The 21,546-nt window shown below is 44.1% G+C and overlaps 1 protein-coding gene across 11 annotated transcripts in view; it reads left to right on the plus strand.

The window, feature by feature from the left end:
• EPB41L3 (erythrocyte membrane protein band 4.1 like 3) overlaps positions 1-21,546 on the plus strand; it is an 860,969-nt gene that overhangs the window by 183,152 nt on the left and 656,271 nt on the right. The window contains exon 1 of one of the 11 annotated variants that reach the window (XM_078687556.1): positions 10,759-10,876. The exons of the other annotated variants lie outside the window; for them this stretch is intronic. The gene's annotated coding sequence lies outside the window, so the exon portion shown is untranslated. Of the gene's footprint in view, positions 1-10,758; positions 10,877-21,546 lie in introns of those variants that run through there. 11 annotated transcript variants of the gene reach the window in all.

Below are 21,546 nucleotides of genomic sequence, written 5' to 3' on the forward strand. Positions count from 1 at the left end.
TCGCCAAGAAAGACACACATTTGTTCGAACACATATCTCTGTGTCGCTGCTTCCCATTGATGGAAGACTTCTATGACAGACTAAATCATATTTTGCAGTGTCCATGACCCATTTCCGAGCTAAACTATTCAGGGAATCTCTCTCTTGATAATCAGGCAGTTGACTTTGCAACTGTCTTCTACCTATGTTAGGGGTCGTAGCAGGCGACCCGAAAAGAGGTAAAAGAAGATTAGTAACAGTGCTGGCCATTTTCTGCCGCAGGGAAGGTGAAACTGAAGGACAAACAGATGAAAAAACGGGGTGAGATAAGACGGGGGTAGAGATGGCAGAAGAGGTATCAGGAATAATAGATGTGGTACTAGTCAAAATCATAGAGGGGGCATTAGGAGATGTAGAAAGTACAGTAGGCAAAATCGTAGAAAACATAGGTGAAACAGAAGTGGTCGGTGGGCCTGGAGGAGGCTGCACCGAAGAAGTAGGAGCCAGCTGAAGAACAGCTGGTGGGTGCTGTGGAAGAGCCAGAGGCGCAGCTTGTGCAACTAAAGGTTGCGGGGGTGCTGTAGCATTCTGCGCATAGGGGGGTGGCGAAGTTAATAATTGCGACATTAATGGATCTTTTTCACGCTCTTTTGCTGTCCCTTGCTGAAGAGACGGCAAAACTGGATAACACTTATCTATTGCCATTTTACGTTGCCTGTGCAACTGCTCATTTATCTGCTCTTCCTCATTATCTTTAAACTGCACGGCAGCTTGCATTACTGTAAGTCCCCCTTCTCTCTTATTTTTCTTAGCTAATTTAATTTCTTTTTGTTTGGCTTCTTTGCGCCATAAGCGGAAAGAGTCAAACATCGCCGGCCGGGCTTTCTTTTTGAAGAGCTTAACTTCAAGGTTGTCTAAGATTTCAGAATCGAAGCTACCATACTGGGGCCATTTTAAAACACCATCTTTCCTAGTGTATTTAATCCATACCTCGTTGTAAACGATGGGGCCTACCCCATGTTTAACGTACAGCTCGTAAGTCGGAGTTCCAACTGGAGGAACTGGACATGAGTCCTCCAATCGGGAGTCCCTATTATTACTACCAGGACAAAACCAATTCCCGAGTCTAAGACTAGGCATCCTCGCTCTCTAGTCTAGTTCCAAAACTTCAAAGGATTTATCGATTACGATATTTCTCGTGAATACACGAGTCCTTCGGTTATGGTGCTTGCAAGAACCAATAAAAACCTTATGTATCTCCAAGATACCACAAAGTAAGTCCAACTAAGGACTGGGAGACGCTCCACTTATACTTAACTGAAAATATCGATGGCTTCACCAGAAGACTCGTCTCAGCGTTTCGCTCTACCGAAAATTTCAAGGGTCCAACATCAGGGCGATAGCCAGGGCAGCAGTCCTTGTAGCCGTCGGGAAGCGGGGAACCTCGCAGTAAAGACCTTCGGACCACGTCGACATGCAGGGGTCGATGAGGTGGTGGGTCCTCCTCCGGAATTTTCACACGAAGCTCCTCACGATCTTCAGGCTGATTGGTACCACTGGAATCGCCCCAAACGCTGGGCGCCAATTGAGGTACTGGGTTTTTAAGAACCGGTACAGAACCGGTAACCCAGCGGTGCCAGGGGATCAACACCCAGAGACCTCGGGTTCTCCTGAGTCAGACCTACAGAAACTTCAGAGTCTTCCAGGTGAAGTCAAAGATTAGTTTATTGGCTGCAACCAAGGTGACAGGGTCCTAGAAGTACGATACGAGTATATTCAGGAGACTGCACACTTTCACGAAGTTAGGCTTCTCTTCTTATACATAATATTCAGCCTTGGGCAAAACATTCCTTGGATTCGTGGTATTTCATTTATGGTTACTGATTACAAAAGAAAAGCAGAGTCATGATGACATGTACATATTTCACGTTGTGCTGCCCATAACAAATCATCCGGCAAGGCCCAACATTTCATCAGATATCGCTGGACCCCTAATAAAAATGGTCACCTCCCCATCATAAAGCAAGTGAAGAAAAGGAGTGGAGAAAGATGTGAGCGAGATATGGCAGGTGTGCGCGCTGAAATGGTTTTATGGCTGGTTGGGCCTAGATGCTATCTTGCTCGGCCACTGGGAGGGAACTGACCTAACGAGTTCGGCCTGGGGCAATGGTTCTAACTTGTACTGGGGTCAGGAAGAAGTCGATTAAGGAGTATGTGTCCTTGTGGAATCAAATTCAACTGGATTAAGGCCTATGTAAAGGGCAACATGCAGCTAAGGGTTTAGAAGGTAAATGACGATTTCGAGGTGAAATCGTCACTTGAATATGCCGAAAATACATGTACTTGATGTACTCGTCATTCTCGGTCTTTTGATACCAAATTCGTCCTATTTCGGCGAAGTTTTTATTCTCGGGTCCAGAACTATTATGAATCTAGATTTTTCAGAACCACACAACCACCTGTCATTTCTTGTTCAATCAATCATTCAAGTTGTACTTGTAGAGTGCGGCTTATCACCCTAAAGGGTATCCAGGCACTCAATTCAATTCAATTCAAAAAAGCTTTATTCGATATACACTGTAATATCATAAAAGCATACATTTGTTAAAAAAAACATATATGACCAGAAACAGATATAAGTCACAAAAAGCCAGTACATTGCCATTTTAGTAGGAACAAACATTTTAAAAAAGACAGGGGTAGTATAAAATCACTAGTGCATTTATATAAAAAGAGAATTAAATTTTACATATTTAAAATCTTACGCATGTTAAAAATTTCTAAAATTCATATAAACATTTAATATATTACATCGAGTTCCTAAACTTTACCAAAAGTTTCAAAAATGTGACTAGAGTGTGGATCACTTCCAAGGTTTCCAGCCGTTGTAGTCTAAGGAAAGCATTTCTACAAGACCGGAGGCCCCACTCCTTGAGAATTGGTTTAAGTAGGATCTTTCTTGGAACCTGATAAAACTTGCAGAATAAAATGCAATGCAGATTAGATTGAGGGGCGAGATCATCACAGGGACAAGGCGACATTTCTCTCGACCAGTCATTACAGATTGGGAAAGTGATTAAACGATAAAAAGAACCCAATCTAAACCTTGCGAGAAGCATTCTGGCATAACAATTAGTGTCACTAACAAGGTACAATTGCAGACCCTGTTCCGTTGTAATTTGTTGGTAGGCTAGCACTGATTTTTTCGATTTTTCAGCGGACCATCTTTTATTCGCTAGATGGTCCATAGCCAATTTACGTAACACTTTCCTTGGCATTATTTCCATACTAGATGGATTTTAAAAAAACTCAGGGTGGCCAATCTCGTTCAACATTTTTTCCACAAAAGACAGCCATTTAATTTGCTTTACACCGTCAAGTTGTAAGCAATCAGATATTATTTTACGATTAAAGACTGTCTCTGGGGTTAGCCACAACTTATGCCATAACAGAATGGGCTCGGTCATTATGATATCGGAGATATAGGGGAGACCCAGTTCTATGTGTGCAAAATAACTAGGTGTTGATTTGGGGACCCCCAGGAGGTATCTGAGGAAGCAATTTTCAGTTTGTTGAATTGAAATTGAGGAATCAATCCCCCAGATACCAGATCCATAGGTGGCCGTGGCAACACATTTCGCCTTATATATAACAATCAACTCCTTAACGGGTCTACCCCCAATTTTAGTCGCAAAGTTGTGCATAGGCACTCAGTGGCGTAACGAACCTTGAGGGGGCACCCTTGCAGGGTACGTGAAGGGCCCCCCTCCGGACTCAATCTAGAGCTCCCCAGCAGAAGTGCGGTGCTGACGGGGCCCCCTGGAGGGTGAGGGCCCCCTGCACCGCGGGGGCTGCAGGGGCCTGTGTTACGCCCCTGCAGGCACTGTGCTGCAGTTATCAGTCGAAAAGCCAAGTCTTGAGTCCTTTCTTGAAGTGGGTCAGTGAGGGTGCGGTGTGGAGGTGAAGTGGAAGGGTGTTTCAGACTTTTGCAGCAGGGTGGGAGAAGGAGAGTCCTCCAGAGCATCAGTGGCCAATGCGTAGTGTCTGTCTGATCGTGAGGTGTGTGAAACAGAGATTCCTGGGAGGTCAATGGAAATGCAGGTAGTGGTTCAAGTAGGCGGGTCCTTGGTCGTTTAGGGCTTAGTAGACGTGGGTCAGAAGCTTGAATTGGCATATCTTCTGGAGAGGGAGCCAATGGAGGTCCTTTAGGTGGTGCGTGCTGTGGGTCAGGTTGAGGATCAGTCTAGCAGCTGCGTTCTGGATCATCTGGAGTCTTTGCATGAGTTTGGTGGTGGTGCTTGCATAAAGTGTGTTGTCGTTGTCCAGTCAGCTGGTGAAGAGGGCCTTCATCACTGTTTTCCTGGTGCTGATGGGGAGTCACTTAAAAATCTTGCAGAGCATGCCGAGTGTGTGGAAGCAGGCTGAGGAGACAGCATTGACCTGATGGTTCATGGAGAGTTCATGGTTCAGGATGATGCTGAGGTTGCAGGTGTGATCTTTTGGTGTGGTGGTGTGACCGAGCTCTGACAGCCACCGGAAGTCATTACAGAGGGCAGTGTGTCTGCTGACGATCAGAACTTTGGATTTGTCCATGTTGAGCTTCAGGCAGTTGTCCTTCATCCAGGCTGAGAGTGGTGGAAGTTGGTCTCCATCAAGGTGGGGTTCATTGAGAACAAGAGGACGAGCTGGGTATCATCGGTGTAGGAGATGATGTTGATGTGGTAAGATCTGATGATGTCTGCGAGTGGTGTCATGTAGATGTTGAATAGGGTAGGACTGAGCAATGAGCCTTGAGGTACTCTGCAGATGGGTTCGGTTGAGAGATGAAGGGAGGGAGGTGGACACTCTGGTTGCACCCCATAAGAAAAGGTTTCATCTAGTTGAGCGCATCGTCTGTGATGTCGTGGGAGACTGTGTCGAAGGCTGCAGAGAGGTCAAGCAGGATCAGGGTGGCTGATTCTCCTCTGTCGAGAAAGGTGTCATCTGTTGCCTTGATCAAGGGCTGTCTCAGTGCTCTGGTTGGCCCTGAAACCTGGTTGAGAAGGGTCCAGTAGATTGTTTCTCTCCAGGTGTTCGGTGAGTTGGAGGTTGATGGCCTTCTCCAGGACTTTGGTGGGGAACGGGAGCAGAGAGATGGGACAGTAGTTCTGGAGCTTGCTGAGGTCTGCCAAAGGTTTCTTGAGGAGGGGGTTTCACCTCCACGTGTTTCCAGTTGTCAGGAAAGGTGGATGTGGTTGCGGAGGCATTGAGGATAGTGGTGAGCAGGTGGCTGATCTTGTCTCTGTCGAGGTTGAAAAGTCGCTAGGGGCATGGATCGGTTGGTGCTTCCAAGTTGATGGAGTTCATAAGGGTGGTTGTGTTCGGTGTGCTGAGCTGTTCCCATGCGAGAACGGGTGGTCTGCAATGGTGGTCGATGGGATGCAGAATAGATTGCAGGGTTGAAGATCGAAGTTTCTATAGATGGTTTCTATCTGATTGTATAAGTGGTTGACAATGGGGTTTCAGAGTTCCTGTGAGGAGGGGATCGAGTTTTCAGTTGCTGACTGGCAGGTGAGCTCTCTGATGATGGTGAAGAGTTCCTTGGTTTGGTTGGTGCTGGTCTCAATCTGGAGGGTCAGGGCCTCCTTTTTCGTGGCTTTGAGCTGGCAGTAGTAGTCATTGAGGGTGATTTAAAGGTGTATGGCCGGTGTGGTTCCTGCTGGTGTGCCAACTTCTCTCCAGTTGTTTGCACCTGCGCTTTGTTGTGCTGAGTTCCGAAATGTACTAGCTGGCTGTTTTGGTGAGTTTGTGCACCTGGCTCGTTTAGTAGGAGTGGCTCGGTTGGCAGCACTTGTGATCCAGGGGTTGAATTTCTCTATTGCCTGGTCCAGATTGGTGATGATGTTGGGCTGTGTGTTGCTGGGGGCGTCTGGCCATTGTTGCTGAGTGACTGAGCTGTGGTAGGCAGCACTGTGGTAGGTGGGGGCAGTTAATTTAAACTGCCTTTACATCATTTTACAACTATGGAGGAGAAAATGGGTGTTCCTCTTCTGGAGGGGGCACAGGGGGTAACAATTGAGAAGTAGAGTGGACCCAAAAAGTGTGAACCTATGGGTCTGTTCAAATCACCCCAATCATTTCTCATACTTTGTGCCATTAAAGGCTCAAGTAAGTGTGCAAATTAGCCTCTTATTTTATGGGGATTGTTAGAAATGAGGGTCTCGAATTGGCAGAGGTAGGTACCATTGTCCTAATAGGGACACTTGCTTCTAGTCAGGGTAGGGGGATATACACCTTAGGTAACCTCTACTCATCCCCTGGGTAGCTTGGCACGAGCAGACGTACTTATCCAAAAGGGAATGTGTCAAGTATTTGTACTCACAACACACAGTAATACAGTGATAACACCACACCAGTTTAGAAAAATAAAGTATCTTCATTTAAACTCAAAAAGACCAAAATGATGAAAAATCAACAACATGTAATAGGAATGTGACCTTTCCAATGTTTCAAGTAACTGGATCCATAGAAAAAATGGATGCCTGATTCTACACAAAGTACCTATAGATGGATCAAATTTCACAAGGCCAAACAGCCGCAGAGACGGGAAGAGTCGAGAAACAAAGAGATGTGTCAGTTCCTGAGTCCTTGGGGAGGCGATGGAACAGTTCTGCTGCACGCAGGTGAAGTGATGCGTCAAATCCAGACTGTAGGGGGAAGTGATGCATCTACTCCAAGACGGTTCTGGTCCGTGGGTGATGCATTGGGGAAACTTGCCGCACAGGTGCGATGCTTGGAAATCCGGGATGATTCGGCAACCGATGAGGCAGCAACAGGCAGCGCTGCGTCAGTTTCTTCAGCCATGATCCCACAATATGTTGGTTCCTGCAGCTGCGACTAACGCTGCGACGTCTCAGCAGTGGCGCAGATTTGCATGGAGATTCTTCTTGCACGGCGGTGCTGTGTCGGGAAAAATAATGACAAGAATAGCGATGCATCCATTTTTTCAGTTCTTCAGGTTTCTTCCAGCTCCCAACAGCAGGAACAACCTCCAGAGGCCCAAAACTGGAACAGGCACCTCCTTGCAGGTCAGACCTCTCAGCAGCAGAGTTCAGGGGAGCTGGGAGTGATGTCTTTGTGTCCCTGAGACTTCAGAACAGGAGGCCAGCACACACAGGCCCTTGAAGATTCTTCTTCTAGCAGGTTTACAGCTAAATTCAAGCCTTTGTCCTTTCCTTGACAGAAACAGCAAGTGCAAGCCAACCCCACACAGCACACTGCGAAGGGGCAGTACTCCTCCTCACAGCTCTTCAACTCTTCTTCTTGACAAAGGTTCCTCATGAGTCCAGAAGTGATCTAAAGTTCTGGGGTTTAAGGTCTACTACTTATACCCCATTTTGCCTTTTTTCTCTTTGTGCAAGGGTCTCTGAGCCCAGTCCAGATCAGATCTGTCCTCACTGGTGCAGTATGACCATAGGGAGTGGAGACAGCATAGTGTAAGAAAGACAGGCTCTCTTCAGGTGCAAGGAAATCTCCTCCCACTACTCGAAATGCTGCGAAGCCCCATTCAGCTTATCTCTGAGTCATCCAGGAAGGGCCAGGAACACCTCAACTCCACCAGTGGCTGTCTACAGTGAATGCCCATCCCCAGCCCCTGTCACTACAAAATCGGACAGTAAATCCGCAAACAGGCAGAGGCACACAGAAGGGTTATACAAGCACAGACCTACAAGTGGTATTTTCAAACACACAATTAAAAACCATCTTTATTAAAAGATGTGTTATAAAATTCTGAGTTCAGAGAGCCTAAACGTTATTACTCTATCTTGTCCCAATCCGAAGTTATTTCCCACTAAGCATTTCCCATTCTATCCTATGGGACAGATAGCCTTTCAATAGTGAAAACAAAATTATTTGGCAGTAGTTCACTATCAGGACATGTCACACACACCAGTACTCGTCCTACCTTTCACATACACTGCACCCTGCCAGGGGGTACCTTGGGCCTACAATAGGGGTGTCTTGCATGTAAGAAAAGGGTAGGTTAGGGCCTGGCAAGTGGGTGCACTTACCGGGGCGACATGGCAGTTTAAAACTGCAAGAAGACACAGCAGTGGCAGGTATGAGATACCCTTTCAGGGCTACTGTTGTGGGTGGCACAATGAGTGCTGCAGGCCCACTGGTAGCATTTGAATAACAGGCCCTGGGCACACACACTGCACTGCTCAAGGGACTTGTCAGTTAATCAAACAGCCAATCATAGAAACACTAATCCATAAACACAATTTTACCCAGAGAGAATATGCACTGATCAGCAATGGTAAAGTGCCCAGAGTCCTATAGCCAACAAGCGCAGGGTCAAATACAGGAGTCCAAGCAGCAAAAGGTTTGGGGTGAACCCGTTGAAAAGCCAAGTCAAATAGTATAAAGAAAGTTCCAGACCTGGAAGAATAATTTCTTGGTGTAGAGAAAAAGCCCATGCCCATATGCACACTTTCATTAAACTTTGATCTGTGGATTAACTACCAGTCAATAATACACATGAGTAAGTTTAGGGCAGGAGTATGCATTTAAATATACACATGGTACTGAATTCACTTTTCTAGGCGATTTGTGAATTACATGTTGAGTTTTCGTACTTGTTGCCACCGCGTCTGTGCTTTTGATGATAAATGACCCACCTATGCAAGTGGGCGTGGCCTCTCCTGCTAACCTTCCGGGGAAGGGGTGGTAAGTGACTGAATGGGAAGCTCCCCCCCTTTCTCTGTTTATTCCTTCAGACTAAAAAATCAGACTCCTCAAGACATCTGACCTTTTAATGTGAAATTTACAAGCATAATTCAATAATGTTTTTAAAAAAACAATAAAAAAGGAAAAAGCTACTCGTTTATTTATAAATGTAAAAGCACTGATATTTATGTATGCTAGAGGCAATATGCTGGCTGCGCAGCAGGACGTGATTGTGATTATTAGTTGCAGGCACTTATCTGCCAACCGCCTATGAGAAATACTGCTCAGTGAACAGGAGAATTGACTCTGCTACGCTTCTATTGCAGAAGGAATATTCTCCCCTGTACATTTCCAGAGACTAGTGCCACAAAAGGCTCGCTACAGGCAGAGAAACACACGCACACATCTCGAATATCGAGTAAACCTAATCTTTCTGTCAAGGACCAAAAATTGAAGATGGCTGAGATAGCGTGCAATGCGTTTCACATCATGGCTGAAGAAGCTAAGCTGTCTTTGAGAGTTTCAGGCTCTGTTTTTAGATTGGCTTCATCCATAGACGTGTTGAAGGCTACTTTTTATTGCCAATACTTAGCATATAAAACAAGCATTGGCAAACCAATGGGTGTGATGTTGGTTGTCAGCATTTTGGATTTGTCAGTACTTATGTTTTTTGTCATGGTTTTTGTAAAACATTACTGTTAGAGGAGTTGTCTGGCCCTCACCAGCTGGTTGGTGGGAGTAATGTCTTTATTGTATAGTTCCAAGTTGATGGGAGTAATGTCTTTATTGCATAGTTCTAATGTACTCTGGGGCCGTAAGCAGCCATACACATCTTTTCTTGTAGCTCTCTTTGTAAGCAGCAGCACTTTGCTTCTGTTTACTTTTTGGGGTCGATGACAATGACGATTTAAGGAAATATGGAAGGACAATATAGAAGATGTGTATGCATTTTTGTTGGCATCATTAAAAACGTGAGAATGTATTATAACACTTGATAATACTTATATATACTGATATATAACTGTTGCTTTTGAAACAAATCTTCTATGATGAGTCGAAGTGTGTTTTTCTGATATGTGTTAACTGGGTCTCAGTTTAGAAATAAGCGCCTTCTTTTCCAAGATTAAAATCACCCCTGTTATTCATTTTGCGCCCTCTGTCTATTTCTCTCCTTGTAAACTCTATGGCACAGTCAAGCTGAAATTCACTTGTTAATTTTCATTGTTTCTGTTATTGTGCATTTCCGGGGTCACTCCATTGGTTCATTGTGACTTACTCATTCATATAACATGTTATTGTTCATGTATCCAATTTGCTTCTGCCATCTCTGGACAACATTAGTATAAAGTGTGGTGAACAATCTTTCATTTGTGGGTTAGTGCTTAGATGTTATGGCAAAAAGGCTTTAATTTTCCATAAGCTCTGATTTACTGATGAAATCCTACATTCTCTTACACCAAAGCGAGCCGCAAATCTTTTCATTTCATTTGCGAACATAATATATAAAAAGCCTCGATTTTGGGAGTGTGCTAGAAGACTTTCTTGTTCTATAGTGATGCTGTCTGTTAATCTCTCGTTTATGCAACCACCTTGGGACTTCAAGTAATTTCTGATTTTCCATTTTGTGCAAAATGTTACATCAAGAACCCTCATGACATTAACCCAGTATCACCAATTTTTTGAATTTGTAAAAAGAATCTTGAACTGTTATTTGATCTTGAACTCAGTTATTGACTGGACCGTTTATTGAAGTGACTGGATTCACTGATTTACATGCATTGGAGGTGCCTTAAAGCGGGGACACATTGCCCCATAAAATTAAGGTTAAACACTGTCTCAGATCCAGTAAAATGTGGGCTTTCTGATTGAAGCTATTTTGGGGTGTCTAAAATTTCAAAGTACCTGGCTCGCACAACAGTGTAAGCTTAAGTGAGCCCTTGGAGAAGCACTTCCCAAAGCCCGGGAAATGATAAACAAGAGCTGTGAATATGTTCTAGTTAGGGTTTAATTGAAGGTTTATTGGGATTATGGAGCTGCTGCATTTAAGTCTCATTTCCAATTTAGGTTTAGAAACACGTTTCTCTTCTGAGACACTAATAGAATGAATGTGGAAGCCTCCTGAACAGGCAGAGGAGGTATCGTAAACCAGGATGGCCTGCCCTGAAGCCCTTACATTAGTGAAATTGAGGTAATGGCCCATCCAAGGGTTAGTGATCAAGTCCCCAGACACCATTTGTTGTGCAGAGTCATGAATGTAGCCAGTTTTACAGTCTGTACGTGGAAGTAAAATAAAACTTTTTGACTTCAGGAATCGATTTTCTATAACAACTATATTAGAAGGTGGAATTTCCACAGAGCCTTGTCAGCATAGTGTGTTTTAGGAGACAAGATGTGACTATAAACAACAATATTAATTATGTGTATTTGTCATATAGCCACTCTTCTTATACTTCTCTTGTTTCAAAGCACTGTAAATATTGTATGTAACTATTAACTAACTCATGTTGCAGTGGCGTAACACAGGCCCTGCAGCCCCCGCGGTGCAGCGGGGCCCCGGTGCTGCAGGGGGCCCCTCTGCACAGTATTCAGAACTGAGAGCTCCGGATTAAATCTGGAACGGGGCCCCTCCATGTACTTTGCAAGGGGATCCCTCAAATTTTGTTACGCCACTGTAATGTTGCCCAATTTACCAGTCCCTGAAGGATGGAAAGCAGAGTCTGCCTTGCATGCATTAGAACTCTAAGAGCCTTATTTATGAAGGCCTTACGCTGCCGTTGCGTCAGTGATGCAGTGGCGGCGTAATCAATGCACCATACTGCCCTTATTTACAAAGTGACGCATCAAGGCAGAAACGTTGCTTTGTAAATGCCTGCGCTAAATTATGCCTGCATCAGGAATAATGTTTGCAGGATGGGCGTTCCCACGTAAAAAAGGATCATAGAAGTGGCGCTGTGAATCTATGAGATTTCACTGCGCCACTTCTATGACTTGACTGCGTCAAATCCTTACGCCTGATTCAAGCAGGCGTAAGGGGTGACGCAGAGCCTTTCACATGGGACTCGCCATATGTGTATTGGCATATTGCTGGAGTTTCGTCAGGTAACAACACACTCCAGCAATGCAGTCATTACTGCGCCACCAAACATGTCAGGATTCCTGAAGTATCTGGTACATCCTTGTAACATGGTGCGCCGTAGTTTAAATACAAATCATCCATGGTGTCACAAGGAGGACGCAATGAAACTGTTGCTTTGCTGTTTTTCCTTAGCGATGTGACACTTTCCATAAATGAGGCCCTAGATCTTCAAACTACCGTGTTTTTCAGTGGTGACTGTTCAATTTACAGAGGCATCTTGCCATCTAATGAGTTGTGGTCCGGGAGGTCATTACCTATCTACTTAACCATGATAATGATGATACAAAATGGAATGGCATTGGAAGCAAAAACAATGGATTTAGGCCCAGATCTCTGTCCTGGTGTGAATGTTTGACATTGTTCAACACTGTCCATCAATTATTCTTTTTGCATTTGTCACCCTGACTGGGACGGGAATGTCCAGACTTGGGTCCCGTGCTCTCCATGCCACTGGAGTCAAACTAGCCTTGCTGAAGAGAAGTGAAACCCTGAAACCGGTCCCAGGATGCTTGTTTCCAGTCCAGGGAGGGCCGAGCAGTTCGGGCTGGGCTGTTCCCATGGAGAACAGGTTCAAAACTGATTTGCATATGGCTGAGTTTAATCTGGAATGGCATGGTGAGCAAAAAAACAAGGGATTTAGGCCCAGATATCTGTACTGCGGTGAATGTATGAATTTGTTCAACATTCTGTCCATCAATTGTTCTTTTTACAAAATGTATTCAGAGCACAAGTACTTCAAACTGATGAGTCCCAGCACTCAAGAGAGGGTAAGAGCAGGGGGGCTATCCCAGGCACAGACCTTGACTCAGACCTTAACGTCGATTTAACCATGAAACTGCTTAAAACATGAATACATATAGGACAACTGAATAGGAACATGGGTTATAGCCAATGTGGGTTGGGTTTCAGTACAGTTTTATTATCACACATTTACTACCAGTGCTTATTATACTTCAAAGAACATCCAATAGTTGCAAAGTAAAAAAACAGGAGCTGAGGAATACGTTCAAAAAGTGATTGCCAAAGAACACAGAGTCTGGCAACATGGTGAAGCTGGGATAAAAAAACAAATCTTCATTCTGCAATAACTAGCTTGTTCACAACACTGCACTTTGGATGGGGATGGGTCCATGAGGAAGACCAGTAACTGTCCTCAATGTATATGCCACTGTGTTGCGGGGAGGAGCAGATTTGTAATACAGTGTTTACCACCAGCATATTTCCGCAAAGAGGTAAAGTTAGGATTAGATATCAAGTCTACAAGTACCATGACTAAATCCTACCCACTGGACTGCATCTTGTGGTGGAAGTGGGGTTGCAGAGCCGGTATACCTATGAATTGCCCACCTTGTTGGGAGTCCTGCCTGTGTGTTTGCTTTTGCACTCATTAACCTAATAAAGTTTTCTTCTAAGTACTTTTAACGTTTCAAAGTTAAGAAAATAAGGTTAAAATGTGGTTGTGAGGCTTTTTTCTCCATGGCAGTAGGTGGTTAACATACAGCATTCTTGGAGTATACCATTGCATGCATTGATGTTCCACCACTCCTTAGTTTCAATTGGTCAATCAAGCTCAGGTGCACCTGGAGGAAGCTTTGAGGCATGTAATCTCTTAACAAAGTCCACACGTAACACCCTATCACTGGTCTCCTGGAATGTGGCTTGCTAATAAATTCTTAACCTACCACAATATGAAACCCTGTGTTCAGGTGAGCTAATTCGATATCCAGGGCCACGATGAAGCTTGAAAATATATTTATATTGATACATGCATCAAAAACAAAGAACCCATTATAAAAGTTAATAAAAATAATATTAATGTCACTAGGCCACATCAGAAGAAGTGCTTGGACAGTGGAACTCCCAAGACAAATAAGGGAGATTTTACACCACCGTGTGACTAGAATATATGCAATTAGACCACCCTTGGCTCTGCCAGAGGTAGAAGGAGTTGCTGGGACCATATAGGCAACAAACCCATTGGGTTTATAACTTCTATAACCCAAGTCTCTTGCAAGAATATCAAATCATGGTTTGAAATGAGTGCAGTCCAATCATCGTCATCCATTTTGTTGGCTAACTCAGCGACATTCCAGGAGAGCATTTTCACCTAGTAAGTAGTTAGGCATCATTATCATCATTGTCACTGGGTGCAAATGTGAAAAATGATGGTAGATCAGGGATTTCACACAAGGATATACCACTTATTTCAAGAGGAAGAGAAGTGAGGGGCGGTGAGCTTACCAGAGCTGGTCTCAGGCCGTGCTCAACAGGGTGCCTACCCATGCCCAGCCGGGCCGGTAGTAGGTGTAACTGTAGGGCGGTGACATGGGGAGGGGGAGGGGCAGGGTGGGGGGTAGTAATGTATGGATTACGGACTTTAACAGGTAAGTAAACATATACATAAATAAAACGAATTTCGTTGTGTGCACTGCATCACCAAATGCGATGCAGTGCGTGCAACGAAATTCGTTTTATTTATTTATATGTTTACTTATCTGTTAAAGTCCGTAATCTATACATTACTACCCCCCACCCTGCCCCTCCCCCTCCCCACGTCACCGCCCTGCAGTTACACCTACTACCGGCCGTGGCTGCCCATGCCATCATCCAATAGGGCACAAACATGCTTACACATATCAGGCGCAAGTCAATCCACATCTGTCAACCTCCCCAAGGGCACAAAGCAATTCTGAACCTGGATATTAAAGAGATGTGGATAGTCTTGCTTGAGGCCCTAAGCAGCCCCCGAATTGGCTGTGTTAAGTAGCTTGTTAACCACAGGCCTAAGGGGTATAACCTTACTGGCCTTGTGCCAGTCCTGAGAAAAGAGCCTAATCAAATTCCCTGCTACTCTTGGGTTACGGAAAGTAATTATGATACTCACCTGGGAATTCCTTGTGCAAGTTCCCTACCAAGCCTACTCTTCTGGCAATCAGCACTTTGTTGAAGAGCTTGTCTTAGCACCAGATATTGTCATGAAGCCAGTGGGTAAATCTATTAATTAAATCCATGTTTGACTCCTCTGCACCATGTCGAAGAGTTGGCACATCGGAGTGCACGATGATATAAGGGCAGGCTGCAGGTGGCAAGTCACACCTTGAAGTGGGACCAACAGCGAAACCAAAATTGCAGCTAGGAGTGAAGATATTACAGCATTCAGAGAGATACCCCTCTCAGCACCCCTGTGGTTTTTGGACTGATATTGTACAGTTGGTGCGCCTTCTTCCAAGCCATCACCAAGACCAAAGGATTTGTACGTATTCACTGTCTCAGGAGGGAGGCGATTTTTCTGGGGGCTGGGTGTAGGGTTGTTAGAACATGTGCTAGATGGTCTGCTACACCCAGAATCCTGCTTATGAGCGAGACTAGTAAGTTGCACTTCAATGGACTCCAGGCAATCGAACAGGCCTTCAAGGATTGTTTTAACAATCATGACCAGATTATCTGCCATACTCTCAGTCCACCGCTAAGTGCAAGCTCACTCTCCCTGGGGCCCATTTGTGATCTAGAGTTATATGATTTCCAAGTGATACCTTTTTTGGATTTGAGGCTAAGAGGTTATGCTGGTTTGGGGGAGCTTTAATTGGGCGGGGTTACTTGGAGAGGGCAGAACTATGGGCGATAGGGCCTGTACTTGGGGCGGGCTCCCAACGCTATTGGTCACAGGAACAGCCACATCTGGCTGGCTGGTGGGGGTAGGATGTAAATCAGGTGTAAGATCCGAATTACCGCTGAGGCTGTGGGGAGAAGGGAAAGCCTTTTTCCAACATTCAGAATTTCTTTGTTGAGTTCTCCCACAACCTTATTGATATATCCACCGAGGGTGCTGGTCTTTCTTTTGCCACTTCGGCCATTGAGCCCCCCCATTCTGGAATCTAGTTTCCATTTAGACATCCTTTCAGTCCTCCTTTAGAATGCAGGACAGCAAACCTCGTAGAGCTGAAATTATTTGATTGTTCGCCCCACCTTCCTGGCAGTAGTTTACTGTTGGTTAACCACTCATACCCAATATAAACAGCAATGTGGCAAGGTTATGTCAGTGTGAGATGAAGTGAGGGAAAAACTGAAAAGTTGCTAACACCCAGGCAGCTGGTGTTAGAGAGGTAGCCCAGCCCTCCAGGGCCACCTGCAGAAGCCCTGAAGATGATGAGACTTGTATGTCCCGCTGAAGTTTTCCTCCCCTGGAGCGAGGACTCAGTCACATTAGGACCCCATAATGTATAGGATTCACGCCCCCCCCCCTGCCACTTCAGGGCAACCAAGTAACCAAGTCACCAAGTGCCACTGCGAGTGTTTGCTGGGCGCCTCTTCCTCTGTCATGTCCGACGCTGTGTGTTCTGGCCTTAGGGCCTCCCCTGCTGTGCAGGCCTCAGCCGGCATAAACAGGATCCTATTCTGCACAGGGGTGGTCCAGCGCTGCTCTGAGCCAACTGCCCTGTGGCCTCACATCCAGCCGAGGCCTTGGGGTCCATCAGAGGGTGGCCCCTGCCGTCACCTCGATCTCCGGCCACCACAACAGGGTGGTCCGGGTTACAGCACCAGGACGCCGCACTGCTTCCAGGTGTTCCGCAGTAGCCATGTGATTTTCTTTCATTACCTGTGATAGTCCAAGAACAAATTTTATGAAGAGATTTAGAGGATGTAGAATCCAATATAGTTACAGCAAGAATCTTTGATGGTTCTTTAGTGGGAGAAGCCGGAGAGGGTGATTACAAACTCACTGCATTTTGCAGAATTGCTTTAAGTATGCACACATCCTTTGACCAGAACTCGGCACACTTAGCACTAATTGGTCAACCTCATTCGAGAATGAGACCTCTATGCCATTTATAAGACATCCACCCCTCAGGCTTACTGAGTGATGGTAAGTTTGTAGGTCTTAAAATTGAAAGACAGTTGGTTTTGGTAACCTTATATGCTATGATCCCCATAGCCAAAAGGAGTGATTGTTTTTCACCATATTTTTGTTGACGTAGGAACGGCATACCCAAGATAGACTGTTTCTATCGTTAGATGGTGACTGACTTGCAGTAAAGTCTATCCTTAAGAGATCTTTCTGTTTTAAGCCTTTAAACTCAGGACATGAGGACAATAGTTTTATGATGTTGCATATATTTAGGATGTTTGGTAATCCTTCAGACTAATTCAAGGGAGAAAGATCAGTTTGGGTGATGACCCAGTCTCCAGTCACACACTGGATGGAGCATCAGGATCAAAATTAATGCACTTAATGAATTGGCCACTCAAGCGGGTTGTGGGCTTACGAATAATCCTGAGAACTGTGGAATATGGCAGTTTAGCAAATCCAAGTTGCAATTTATAGGTACTTAGGTCAGCTGATGTATAGCCTTGTCTTGTTTCTTATTTAATGTACGTCTTTGTCTGGAGACCTTACATGCCAAAAAGCACTTTGGAATCAGATTAACTGATTGATCTTCCTCAGGTCTAAGTTTATCACAACTTTCAGTAGTGTTTCCACTGTTGCTGTTAAAATTATAATTAAATATACCATCTTAATTGTGCTTTTCATCTCAGATTCTGTATGAGCCTCATTCTTGGTACTATTGCCATTTTCATGTTAAAATTGAGATAAGATTTAAGAGTTGTGGTGGAAGTGTCATGTTTCAAAGTAAGATCAGTTTTTACCTTGTTTTTTTGCATTTTTAGTTTAATTTTTTAAGCTTTTTTAGTCGGTGTTTACATATACATGGTTTGGCTGAAAAGGACCTAAATCTTCTTGTTCACAGTGAACAAATATCTGTTCTTCCAGTGCAGGTTCTTGTTGCATGCCCCTGCCAAAACTTTTGGAATTTGGGAGATTAATTTCATTCACCTCGTGATTCTCAGGTTGAAGTCTTGGTTGAGGTATAGTTGATTGATCAGTAGCATTACTCAAGTTTATATTATAAGGGCAGAGGTCTTCAGACTGTGGAGCCCGCCCCCATGAGGATCAATGGCTGTATTGCAAGGGGGGTTGCAAATGCCACTGTAAGAACTTGTAAATGAAGATGGCCTGGAAGGGCAAGTTTGTTTATTTGGTGCTTTTCCAGGTAGTCTTCATTAAGCAGCAATTGAAGTGCATACAGAAATTAATGAGAACTGTGATCCTGAACACCGTGGTGACGGGTTCAAAGACATGACAAAAAAGAACAACTATTTTGTTGTCTTCTTTCACCTCCAGGTAACTGCAGACAAATTAACTCACAAATCTTAAATGAAAAATAAATGGAAGTTAAACTAATAAGTAAAAAATGCACCCTTTTATGTTATGAAACCTCATGTGGTTAATTTAATCACTGCAGGTGTCTGCGTGTGAGGTAAGAGAGTCACAGAATTGAATCCTGGTTGGTTTGTTCAGTGGGGAACAGAGGGGTATAGTGTTACGAGGCCCCAGCTTGAACCAGAAAGCACTGTAAATATGTAAGTCTATATTTTAAAAATGTATTATACACAATATAAGATAGGCTGGCACAAAATGATTTAGTGTTTAAAATAAAACAAGTGCTTTCAAAGTATATATGCACCTAGTATAGCCATTAAAATGACACTTTCCAGAACTCAAAACCCTTATGTTATCTTTCAAAAAGGTTAAATATTTTCATAATAAAACTTCAAGTGACTACATGAGATACAGCCTAAGCTGGATCCCACACAGCCTTTGTGTTTGGTGATTAGCCAATTGCACACATTTACATTTCTTCCAGTTAGCAGGCAACTTGGTGAAAAGGCCTATTTCTTCTTTAAATATGCGTCCCTCCCTTGACTGCGCAGCGCATGAGACCCCCATCCCCACCCCTTTAACCCAGTGACACCTCATAGCCCACAAAACCATTCGCGGATGGTTATTTTTTTTAACAAATGTATGAGAACTGTTTTTGTAAAACTAAAAAAGCATGGACAAGGAGGCCTGTAGGGTCAAATTCAGAAACAGAACTTTGATTGCCCGGATCCCTAGATCCTCAGAGTAATTGCTGCGGAAAAACAGGAAAGGATTGGGATCCATGGATAGCGTCAGAGATATGGCCCCATAGGAGGGGATGCTATCTGGGGGGGTTTTCAATAGACGACAATGAGGGAATATTAAATAAATAATTCATTTTCCCTCCTCGTCGTCCCTCTGCCGATCTTACCTGCATTTACCGTGGGTGGCCACTGCAACCTAATTATGGCTGCCTTACTACCAAAAAAGAGACCCATTTTCATTCCTAGTATTAGTCCCAAGTCACCCTTGTTGCACAGGCAAAAGGGCAAAAGCAACAAGGGGAGAGAGAAGATGTGAGGCTTTTTCCCTTTTTTATTACTCAAAGGGACAGACAGACAAATTTGGTTCCTAGGCATAGGAGTGATGGCACTGGGAGTGGGTAAAGGAGGAGCCCTGTTTTGATGACCATGGGTATCATTGGTGTTGCAGGTACAGTGGCCCTTAGGCCGAGGGTTGTGAGGGGCCACCTAAACCCCAAATATGGCTTGCTTGCATTAGGGCAGAGTGCACCTTTGCTGTACCATTGTTGCTTTGGGCCCCGAACCAATGGCCCAAGGTAGGAAAACATTTAAGCACAGAAGACACCTTAGCTTGGATCTCAGAGATATAACATAGAGGGGGGCGGGGCAAGATCATGGGCCATGTTATAAACAAAGAGCGAGGAGACTGCCCGCTTCGCAAAGCAGTAGCTGTCATTAGTGAAGCAGGTAAAAGGGCACTGGTGTCCAGGGATGTGAGGGATCCACTGCATCACAATCATGACTGTCTTACTTTCCAAGAGATGCATGGGGCTTTGCTGGAATTAGAGCTAAGGAAACCCCTGCTACAAAGTAGTGGCAAAACGTGGGGGCTCCTTCTTTCTGAGAGGGACAAAGAGTCAGTTTCAGGATTGGAGGAATGGCCATGCTTGGCGGGGAATGGTGAAAGATAAAGAAAAGAGAGCCTGCTACTCAGGGCTGTAACTGTCATTAGTGCAGCAGGAGCAGTTGCATTGGGGCCCAGGAGTGTAAGGGGCTCATAGCAGCCCAGTTATGTGGGGTACTGTTTTTGATCAATTTGTTTTTGTTTGACATACTTGCTATTTTATAATGCTCATATTTAGTGAAGATTTTGAACTACAGAAAAGTATCCCTGAAATTATATCATAAACCCCACCCCCTGTGCTCACCTTGCCACTCCCCAAGATCTTGCCATTTTTTAGGGAGGCCAGAGCAAAGGGGTTTGAAGGCCTGTGCATTAGAGGGTGGTCTGATGTAATTAAGTTTGAAATTTGTGGATACTTGAATAGATGCCATCGGTCAAATCAGTAATTGAAGATGTCTCTTAGTTGTTTATGATAGAACCAATTTTAATAGGAAAAAGTCATATTTGATCAATTAAATCATGAATATGAATATTAAGAATTGTGCCATTTTATACAGCAGTGTTACTTAACTTCAGACTTTGTTTACGGGTTTTGCACTTGATTTGGTGTCCTTCAAAGAAGTTACTTGGTTATTTAACAGTGAAGTATGATGTAACAAAATGTCACTTGTTTTCGATAAGGTAGCAGAAATAGCTTACATAGCAGTCAGAGTGGAATATGATGGCAGGCGTTTGTCATGACCCAAAATAGGAAGGAAAGTGGTAATTACATTTTGGAGTACTTCCTTCTTTAAGTTTGATATCAGAGTTAGAGGGAAGTTGTGCTAGTTCTTAGAAGAGTCATTCACATCATATTTAAAACTGGATAGTCAGGATTGTCAGAACAAATTGAACATATATTATTAGATCCATCATTTTGAAGATCATCCCAGCCCTAAATGGATTCCAAAGCAGATAATTGATAATCTTGTGTTAAGGGACCAGTAAGCGAATTTGCAGAATTGACTAGTGAAGTCGTAACAATACTACTGTTCGGCTTCGATAAGTCAGGTTTCTGATAAGTGGCCCCTGCAAGACTATTTTTTTTATATTGCAGACTTCTTAACTATATTAGACAAACGCGATTTAATTGTTTGTTGTTTGCAGTGGGAAGTACTGATTGAGAGTTGACTGTTGTCTTGAGTAATTTGTTTTTGATATCTCAGGGGCTGAAGGTATAAATTTGAATTTAAATTTCGTTTTGGAGTTGTAGATTACTCAAAGTAGAAAATGTACACTTCAAGGTTCAAAACCAGACGTTTCCTGGACCTTCAATTGTCTTTCCAACTGTTGCAGTATTTAAAAGCTGCTAATTGGATTTTATGGCCACCACACCTCCAGTGCAGTATAAATACCGTAAAAAACAATGTGATATCGTTGTTCACTTACCTAATCCCCTCAAACAAACTCCAGTTCTGCCATCACTGCTGCCTCCACCCAAAGCTCAAGCAGTGCATTGATTCATATGATCCTTTACTCTTTCCTTTGGTCTTTGCGTTTCCAACTACTCATTCCTTTTTTAAGGTAAAGAAGATGAATATAGCCCGGCTTGAATGTGGAACTTTCAAAAGAGTATTCAAAAGAAATGTTACGTCCTGAAATGTGTAGCGCCACCACTCCAGGCCCAATGAAGAACATGCAAAACATGGACCAGCAGCTCACCCACTCTTGACAACCTGCTGCATGGCCAACCCTCCCTGGCACCCAAGGTGGGAGAGGCACAGTTGAGGGGTGTGAGTACCTGGGGCCAAATTACAGTAAGTGCCCCCGGGGGCACAATGGGCGTTTGTGTCCGCTTTGCGCACCCCCCGGGGCACTTTGGTATTATGGAAGGGGG

The sequence above is a fragment of the Lissotriton helveticus genome, chromosome 4_1 (assembly GCF_964261635.1).
Source record: "Lissotriton helveticus chromosome 4_1, aLisHel1.1, whole genome shotgun sequence".
Classification (NCBI taxonomy): Eukaryota; Metazoa; Chordata; class Amphibia; order Caudata; family Salamandridae; genus Lissotriton; species Lissotriton helveticus.